The following is a 10,619-nucleotide window of genomic DNA, read 5'->3' as shown; positions in this document are numbered from 1 at the left end:
CAAGGCTGATATTTCTTGAGTTAGGTGCGTAGGTATTAAACTTTAACCACTGATCAAACATCTGTCATTACTTTGCATCTCATCCATTACCCTTTATAGTTCTATTTCTCAGGTCAGTAATCATATAAATGGAAGTATACCCGGAAAAGAATTCACAACTATACATTCACCTTCACTGTTGCAATTGCCATATGAGTCCTGTCAAGTGGCACTACCCACAATCATACATATTTTTAGCTATGTTTTTGAAACAACACTATTGCGCTCCTCAGATGAAAACATTTCTTTGCAAAATGTCAAAGCCTCAAATTGACTTTTTATCTTGTATCACTATGAAAGTTTGGAAAATTATTTATGTGGGTGCCAGGCACCCACCCAGACACTTTATTCTCAACAGAACACAGTGGTGAAATAAGTGGAAAAGCTAACAGGTCCAGATAAAGATACTTAGCAACTACCAGCACAAGTAAAACAGAGTTTGTTGGAAATAAATTTCATTTATTGAGAAATAAAAATGAGTTGGGTTGTGAGAAACAAAGACAAAAAAATAATGCATTTTACTTCTCCAGTCCCACTTCTTCACATGCTCAATTTAATTCTTTCATTTTGATCCTCTGCTGACACGACCTGTGCATTGTGATGAGCAATGGGCTCTTGTCTGTCCCTCTATCTTCCTCACACTTTTCAGATGATTTAGATTCATGTTCAGAGTAGTGGAAATATTGAAAACTACGGTATTAAAATGACAACTTATTTTTCTCCAGTGTTGAACTGGTCAGGTCTATCCTTTATACTTTAGTTTGCTTCTCAAAATGCTGTTGCTTATAATTATTGATTGTAATGACAGGAAAGGAGAAATATTTGGAGACTGACAGTGAGCTGACTTCAAAAGGATGTGATTTCCAAAGAAACCTAACAGTAACAGAAATCTAAAGTTTTCTGAGCTCTAATAAGACTGGATGGCTAGTTAAGTAATGTAGTATTTTCCTGTTCCATCTGAAGAGGAAAAAATTAGTAGCAACACCCTAAGTCTGATTTAAACTTCTTCAATTAGGTAAATATGGAGGGACATGATTTTCTAAAAGTTGACCTTTTAGGAACTCTATGTGTTAGATCTAGCTGTTGCATTTTCTTTCTATCTTGAAGGAGATTATATAATTCTTGAAACTGAAGGCCTCTAAGGAGCTTTGAATGTAGTAGGTAGTCCTACCACAGTTATCCATTTACTTGCTTTACATTTATATAACTGAATTTTAACTTGTTCTAAGTATGATTCTTAATTAAATTCATGTTTTTCAAGCAAGAAATGTCTTCAGACTTAGACAAAGGTACTTCAAGATGCATATGGTCTTTCTTCCATGAACTTCCTCTTTAATTTCTGTTTTTCTTTTTTTTTTTTTCCACCCTCTCAATATGTTTTTTACTGATGGGTAAGGGAGGGGAACACAAAATACAACAAAAACTTTTTAACACAAGACTATTTAGCAAGCTGAGTTCTCCTCACCTTCATATCCTATTAATAATTTACACCTATGACAATTGTAAAATGGCATCTCTGAATAAGAAGTATAAGAAGTATTTATAGCCTCTGCTTTCTGTAGAAAAAGAAACAAAAAGCAGAGAGGTGACCTAGAACAGTGACATGGAAAAATAATTCCAATGTAAATCAGATGTATTCTTATTGGTGACAGACCTTTCTTTACTTCTATGTTTCAATAGAAATTTAAATACGTAACTGTACTGAATACATGTCACATTCAATTGGGGAAAAAAAAATATTCTACTGTTTTTTCTAATGGTAATCATCCTATGTGGGAATACAAGAAAAACTGTTCAGAGCATCAGCTGTGTAGCAAGATAAACAGCATGAGAACCAAGGACACCTCTAAAATAAGAAAGAATGGCTCACAGCTCTGATTGGATAAGCACCCGCATGAACGGTTGAAGAGTGTTTGTAGAATGCTTTGTTGACATGTAAAGGTGAATGGGAAAGTTGTAGGGGCAGATGGGAAAGCTAGAAAAAGAAAACCTGTGAGGGTATATAAGTGATGTGAGAACTTGTAATAAAGGGTTTGGATTCTTCACATCTGAGTCCGTGCATCAGATGCTGCAATCCTAGGCATAAATAATCCCCTAAACCTCTAATATATTGATTTTTATCTTTCCCAGCAATTTGTAAGAAGTGGTTCTTAGGCTCTGAGTGAGAACTTTATGTGTATTCTTTTTATGGGGAGGAGGGCAACGTGGAAGAAAGCTGCTGGAGATGAGTCATTTTTATGAGCTTCTTTAATACTGCTGTTTAAGATTTTAACATTAAAACTCAATGAAAATTATGAATATTAAATTATAGCAATCTGTTGGAAGCACTGTGCAGAGAAACTGAACAATTCAGGAAAAGAAACGCAGTTGGCTATGTTTAGTATATTGGGCTATGGCTAGAATTTGGTATACTGTAACTGATGTCTACATGAACAATGAACCAATACCAACAACACTAGTTTACAAGATACATTATTTTGACAATCTATTGTTTAACAAGGATGGAAGATTATACTGAATTGTGAACTCAAAATGTTAGTAATGAATATTACTTATTTCTGTTATCAGAGATAATCTTAGTACAGTCATATTTGTATATTAATCATAAGATATGATTAATGTCTGTAACTCACCTCTTTTGTTTGTGTGAAGTTATCACACTAGTTAATAACTAGCCTGATAGACAAAATGTTTGGCTTATATTTAGAATATTTGTTGTTCATTTGTTTACTTATTTATTTTTCGTATTGAGTGGGACCTCTGATAACATCATTTTTGACTAGTAAGTATGTATGTTAGTATGAGCTATTCCTGAAGATTGCCATAAGCAAATAATACATACTATCAGAGAGATGTGTGTTCATCATCCATCATAATAAAGTTGTTAACATTGTAAGCTGGAGAAAAAGCCAGTGGCAGCCTAAAGTTCAAAATCTTATTAAACCAATTATATAAAGTTGGAATTCTGATTCTTTCTGGATGAATCCCTTTACAGAGACATTTTTAAGACAGATTTTGTTCAGTTGAGTGTATCTCTAGTAAAAACTTGAAGAGTGCAATGTGTAAAATAAATTTGGCACAGGAAAAAGGCTCTTAGAAATACTTTCAAGGTTGTTTTTTTTTTTCCTCTCTTTTTTTTTTTCATTTATTATATCTTAATTGCTTAAAAATGTGCTCCAGTAAACATCTATACAAACCCTGTAAGACCAGTTTGTTTTTCCTGACACTATGTTATTCTAAATCAGTTTTGTTTTCTTAGAAAATAAATAGAAACACCAAATAACTTCTGTGTGTCAGCTGAAATTGGCAGGGTTATATTTTACGATGTTTAATTTCTAATACAACAATGCAGTTTATACTGTGCTTGCAAAAAAAACAACAAAAAAAAAAAGGATCTCTTCAACCAATTGCATTTTCTTAAAAACACTGTGGATTTCAACTGCATTTGACATGAAGATAGTCTCAGAGGTATTGAGTGTCTAAAATTTTAGTGTTTATAACCAGATAGAGAAAGGAAAGAAGTATTATGGCTATATCTTTCTCAGTCAGTTAAGATTTCCTGGACATGAAACAGCCTGTGTATGTGTTACTTAGCACTGGCCAAGTGCAGGCTCTGCAAGTGTCCACTCTAGCTTGTGAAATTTTTTTCACTGATCTTGGGAATTATTTTTTAGATGCTAGTTTGTCCAGGACATCAAGAAATTCCAGAAGCAGTCTGAAAATTTATAGTGCCTAGCCATGGTTTTGCTACTTTTTTAATACATCTCCCACTACCCCATAACACATCAGGAAATTAAGTCATGAGCCACATAACACAGAAAGATAATCACAGAATGGTTGAGGTCAGAAGGGACCTCTGGGGGTCATGTGATCTAACACTACATTCAGGTACCAGGTCTCTAAGGAGAAGACTCCACCACCTTTCTGAGCAACCTGTGCCCTGGCTATCATCCACACAGCACAGAAGTGCTTGCTGATGTGCAGAGGGAACCTCTAGGGTTTGTGTGTTTGTGTCCACCACATTTGTCCAGACACTGGGCATCACTGACAAGGGCCTGACTCCATCTTCTTTACACTCTCTCTTCAAGTATTTATGGACATGGATGAGATCCCCTTGAACCTCCTCTTCTCCAGATGGAGCACTTCCAACTCTCAGCTCTCTCAGCCACTCCTCAAAGGAGAGGTTCCCCAGGCCTTGAAGCATCTTGATGGGTCTACACTGGACTTGTTCCAGAAAGCCAATGTCCCTCTTGCTTTGAGGAGCCCAGTACTGGACCAGGACTGTAGGTGCAGCCTCATCAACACTGAGTAGATGGTAAAGATCATCTCCTTTGATTTGCTGGTGATATTTTGCCTAATGCAGCAAAGAATACCATTAGCCTACTTAGCAGCAAGAATGCATTGTTGACTCACATGTTCAACTTGGTGTCCACCAAGACCTCCAGGTCCTTTTCTGCTCTGTTCCTAGGCTGACAGGCCCCCAGCATGTACTGCTGCCTGGTGTTGTTCCTAGCCAGGCACAAGAATATGTATATTTATTTGACTTAGTTTCATATTGGTTGTGTAACTATGAGTAAGTGAAGAAAGACATTTCAGAGTAGAAAAGCTGTTATGAAATACAGTGTACAAAGGTAGCTCTTCCACAAACATATACTCCATTAATCTATGCACCATCCCGTTAACCTTAACCTACAACAGCTCATGAGGCAGTGAAAAAAAAACTACATCTTGTCTTTGTACAATAAACAACTTAAATAGATGAATGTTTATATTTTATCATAATTTTCCAGTTGAATATCCTATGATTCCATAAATATTGAGGAAAAGGAAGAACAGAATATTAATTCATTGAAAATAATGTTTGAAAGATCATAAATTCAGTTGTTCGGGTTTAGGTTTTTTTTAATCCTTTTCTTTTGTTATGCCCAGATTCAGTCACTGAATATGCACAATTTTGCATGTATAAATACCAGATGAATTGTTTCAATATTTCCACCCTCTCCACTTAAATTAAATGAAGAATATGCCCACAGTAAGATCCCCAGGTCAAAATGTGTATGTATAATTTGTACACATATAAGTAGATGCTCCAGGGTAAATAATCAAACCATTATTGTCACATTATTTTTGTCTTCAGTAGCTAATTATGCTGGGACCGTACATGAAACTCTGTATGTAGATCTATTTAGCATAAATTTATGCTACAGATTTTAATGACTATAATAGCAACCACAGAGGGAGAAAGTAGGTAACAAGGACACAGGATATAAATAACAACCATATTGCAGTAAAGATTAGTACCTTGAGTATCAGCAAGATTCAGATGGGAAAGAAGTCTAGCCCATATAAAATGAATTAAGTTCCTTATTGTCTTACATGACTGAACGAATGTGCTAGTCATGTAACAAACTTGATACTGCCAGGATATAAGGACAGTTGTGACGCCAGTTCTCTGCTACCAGAAGCTCTTCAGTAGCCCTAAAATCATAAAAATAACATTGATAATTTAATATTTTAAGGTCCCAATTTAACAGTTCTTGCCAGGACATACACAAGTACACTTCAATGGCATTTTCTCCCATTTCTATCCTTCTTGGCAGGAAAGACTACTCTGAATAGGAAGAGCATCAGGTCAGCTGTGAGACCAGTCAAGGAAACTTTCCTGGGTCAGGTCATCTGAAGAGAAAAACAGCAACTTGCATCATCTGTGGAGACTGGAAAGAAAGCATGGAAGGTAATTCATAAATAAATTTAGGGGAATTTTAGCTCTTTTCATTCAGAACTGAAGAGTGGAGAGAAAGGAAATAATTGATAATACCCCAGCCCTTAATCCTTTCCTTCAGTATACCATCATCTTCTTAACAGAATGGAAACACTACACTTTGTACATCGCATCTTACAGACTATACAGCTTGGAAGTTTTGGAAGTTTTGAAATTTTAAACATAAACTGAAACCAGTGATAGCCACTTGTAGGTCTGAATTTTTGACAAACTAACCATGGCTAACCATTGCTCAGTATTTCCCATTTCAGAGAAAGAAATTTTTTACAGATGACACCCTGCAGCAGACTGAAATATTTGCCTTTATCTATGACTTTCTTTCACTTAAACTTTGAAATGATAAAAACCAGCACAATTTTAAGTAAATACCTTTGGCTGTGTTTCTGCTTAACCTGGTATTCAGAATTTCAAGCAAATTACATAATCTTCAGTATTGCAGATGTTATTATTTAGTTTGATTAGCTAGGAAAAGAAAATCATAAGAAAAATTTCTGCAAATGAAAATACGCAAGCTAGCGTCACTGATGACAACACGTAGTAGCCACAAAGAGAAGACAGAAACTCGTCTTTTGACTTATTCAATATTATTTTAGTGCAATACCAAGAAAATTTTTAGTACCAAGAAATTAATACCAAGAAAATTTTTCATTGTTCGAATTAATAGACATTCAACAAACATTACTAGACATGATAATGAACATTAATAGAATTCAATAATCCCATAAACCAACTGAAAAAAAAAACAACCACATTTACTTCCAAAGTTCTTCACCAAGTGAAATTCAGCAAGAAAACATCTACTTTTATGATTATTTAAGATGTATTTCAAGGTGTGAAGAAAATTCTAAAAACTGAGTGTTGTTATATTGGAAATATAATATTGTACATATTGTATTTTTTCCACATATATCTTCTCCCCTTTCAAGAATTTGTGATGAGGTAATTCGGTAGCCAGAGTGGGATGCAAATTACTGTTTTACAACTTTTAATGGATATTTTCCATATTAATTCATCTAATGGTTTCCTGAAGGCATTAATATTATTTTGAATCCACAACATCCTGTGGCAATGAACTCCCCAATTTAATTACACATTTTGAGTACTTTTTGCTTTAAACCATCTGCCTGCTCATTTCATTTGATGCTTCCTGCTGCTTCTGTATGAGAAATAGAGAATAGCTATTGCTTGTTGACCTATCCTGTGCCATTAATCATTTTACTTACCCCTACCATATCCCACTACTGTCACTTCCTTTCTAGACTGAAAAGTCTAATTGCATTTTACTTTTTTATATATTCCATTCTCAAGTTCTGATCTTTTTTTATCTTTTTTTATCTGAATATCTTGTTGTTGTTTTTTTTTTCTTTCTGAAGAAGGAGAGAACAAATGCCTTGTGTCTTGTTGCTATACTAGCTACATTAGCATCCTTCAAAACTTTCCAAGATGCCAAATGAAAGAAAGTAAAACAATTTAACAAAAGAAAGAAAACAAATATATGTCCAAGAAAGTTACAGTGAAAATAACACCTAGAAAATACTGAAGAATAACAACTCTGAGCCTCATAAATTTAAGCACAGCAAATTATTGCTAATGGACTTCTCAAAAATATTAAAAGCCACTTTGCAACCCTCAGAAAAATAAGCATTTTATGAGAGGATCTTTTATTAGGATCAGAGACTTGAAAACATGATCATATACACAACCTCTGAGTATGAAAAAGTTACTCAGTACAGACAGTGATAAGCTACTAACTTCCCATCAGGCAAACCTGCCATTTACTCACTACCCTCAGATTAGTTTATCAATAAATCTGTACCAGAGAGACAATATCACTCCGGTAAGGAAAAACTGACTACAGCTGATTTGTTTTTATGGGCCAAATATCCACCTGCTATCTTCCCTTTTTTGCCTTCTTTCCAAGAGGTTTTTGATTTTATTACGCTTTTTTTTTTTTTCTCCAGATCCTTATTTGAAACTTTTACTTTATTTTCAACCTTCATAAATTACTGCCAGTCCAGCTGTCTGGCCTTTCTTTGTTTCTAGTTTGCAAATAAATATGACTTCAGGAATCACGTGGTCCCTTGTGGACAGACCGATGTTACAGCAATAATTAATGTCCCTTGTGGACAGACTGATGTTACAGCACCATCTTCACTTATTTTCATACACCAGGATCGCTGCTTGACAGAACTTTTGTCTAGGCTGTGGAACTGGCTGCAGTTCATTCACTTGTCCATCAGAGTGCGACACTGAGGCCTGGTACACCACATGCTACAGCAGCATCTTGCCCATTCAGGTCATGAGTACTCTGCAAGGAATGCTAGAGACACGTACTGATGGTAAAGTTAGGTTATCATGTGTAGATGTTTCTGTAGGAAATGCTAGGGAAAGGTTTACAGCTAAAAAATCATCAGACGTGCTCCTTCACTTCAACTGAAAGGCTTAGGTTCATTTATAAGGTAGGAGTCTAAATCAGGTTGCTTTTTATTCTCACAGAAACCACCTGGAGTTACCAGGCCAATCCCAGAGCAAACAAATTGCAACATGCCTGGAGTGGGAGATCTTTCACACACCACTATCTCAGGAGAAACATGGGGAATTGAGAGTACTGCAAATCTTTGGTCTCAAAGTTGTGTTCCTAGCCTCTTCTTATATGAACAAAAACATTATTCAGACAGTGCAGATACTGGTTTGTGAAAACTGAGAGTGTTACATATCTTAAAAATTATTTTGCATGAAATAGCTACCATTATCATTATTTACTTAAGTATATCAACATATATATTTCAGTGTATCTTTGTTGCCTAGTTTTGCAGTTCTGCCTAGTGGCTGATTTAAAACCTACATGAAATAAAGTAATTCAAAATGAACAGAAAAATACAAGCAGACTTTTTTACTTGCACAAATATTCTTTTCATATTTTCTTTCACGCTTCATTCTCAGTTCTGACTTTTAATATCTTTGATTATTGAGGTTAAAGCAGAACATCTTATGATTACAATTAGTTAAATAGCACAATATTAAGTATTCATATGTTTTACAATACCAAAGCTTATAACATTTAAAATATCTGAAAGATGAAGGTGCAGTCACAAATGACAATTCCCTGTATATATATATGCATATATATATAAGTATATATGAGTCAGTTTGAAGGACAATGCTAGGGAAGAAAAAATTTTTCATATAGATCTGATGGTAAATATCCAAAACTGTTTAATATTCCCCTCCTTAATGCATTGGATGGACTATATCCATTGCTGGCAAATTATGGGTTCTATGGAAAGATAGTTACTGAGTAAGCTTAAAAAAACATCCTTTAACCATTTCTGACATTCGTTTTTATTCTATTATGAAATTTAAGGGTTTCACAGCAGAAACAACAGAACCTTAAAATAATGTAGGAAGGCAGCTTGGAAATCCTATTTAGGTCAACATGGCACACTGAAAACTTGTAATTGTAAGAAAAAAGATGATAAGTATGTTCTTTATTATTTTATTTTATATATGTTACATATTTTATTTTTTATTTTATTTATATATATATAATATAATGTATATATATAACATATATATTATATAAATAAATAAATATATGTATAATATTACTTATATATACATTATAATTTACATGTATTATTTATATATGACATATTAACATTAAAAACAATACACTTTATATTAGCATACCTGGAGTACTGTATCCAGTTCTGGGCTCCCCAGTACAAAAAAGACAGGGATCTCCTGGAGAGAGTCTAGCAAGGGGCCACAAAGATGATGAAGGGCCTCGAGCATCTCCCGTATGAGGAAAGGCTGGGAGAACTGGGTCTGTTCAGCCTTGAGAAAAGAAGACTCAGAGGGGATATGATTAATGTTTATAAATATCTTAAGTGTGGGAGTCAAAGGGCAATGGCCAACTTCTTTTGGAACTTCTTATGGATCTTCTTTTGGATTGGTCTGTGGGGACAGGACAAGGGGAAATGGCCATAAACTGAACCATAGAAAGTTCTGCACAAATATGCGAAGGAGCTTCTCCACAGTGAGGGTGACAGCACTGGAAAAGGCTGCCCATGGAGGTTATGGACTCTCCTCTCTGTAGATATTCAATACCTGCCTGGGCACCAACCTGTGCAGCCTTCTGCAGGGAGCCTGCTTTGCAGTGGGATTGGACTCAATGATCTCTAGAGGTCCCTTCCAGCCCCTACAGCTCCATGATTCTGTGATTCTGCGATAATATAAAAGGAGTTTATATGCAACAGGATCATATTAATACAGGAGGATATTTTCCAGAAAACCTGTTTAACGTGCAAGTTTAATAAAAAAAAGCTAAACTGGTCATGCAAGAGTATGCATTTGTGATGAAATGGCAATAGTTTTTTTTTTTTTTTAATTCAGTAGGACTAGGAACTACAAACTAAAATCATTCCAATAACCACTAAGCAAATAAAGGGTATATAGGAAAGGAACAGCACATCTGTAGAGGTCTGTGGCCAAAAGTCTTTTAGATTCAGTATATCTCAGGAGATGTACATGTAGTCCCAGTGCTCAGCTGCACCGCAAGAGCTGCACAAGGCACAGGGAAGAATGCTCTAAGAATATTCTTCTGCTTCTTTCTTGCATGGCATGCAATGCAAGGGCAGCCTTGCACTGCTCCTGGGCGAAGAGAGGGTTTGGACTTGGCTAATGGCCTTGCTCACAACAGAAAGGAAAAGCTTTGTAGAGAGCAAGAAAACAGAGTTTGGAGGAAACAGAGTTTGGAGGAAACTCAAGAGATGACTAGGTCATCCATAATTCTGAA

At 35.3% G+C, this 10,619-nt stretch overlaps 1 long non-coding RNA gene across 1 annotated transcript; it reads right to left on the bottom strand.

The window, feature by feature from the left end:
- Window positions 1–1,117: 1,117 nt before the first annotated feature.
- On the bottom strand, window positions 1,118–9,329 carry LOC124417547. Its single transcript, XR_006932503.1, has 2 exons — window positions 5,341–9,329; window positions 1,118–4,548 (listed from the first exon to the last, which is right to left on the bottom strand). It is a non-coding gene; the product is annotated as an uncharacterized LOC124417547 (long non-coding RNA).
- Window positions 9,330–10,619: the final 1,290 nt, after the last annotated feature.

The sequence above is a fragment of the Gallus gallus genome, chromosome Z, assembly GCF_016699485.2.
Source record: "Gallus gallus isolate bGalGal1 chromosome Z, bGalGal1.mat.broiler.GRCg7b, whole genome shotgun sequence".
Taxonomy (NCBI): domain Eukaryota; kingdom Metazoa; phylum Chordata; class Aves; order Galliformes; family Phasianidae; genus Gallus; species Gallus gallus.
This window is presented reverse-complemented; position numbering and strand designations above follow the sequence as displayed.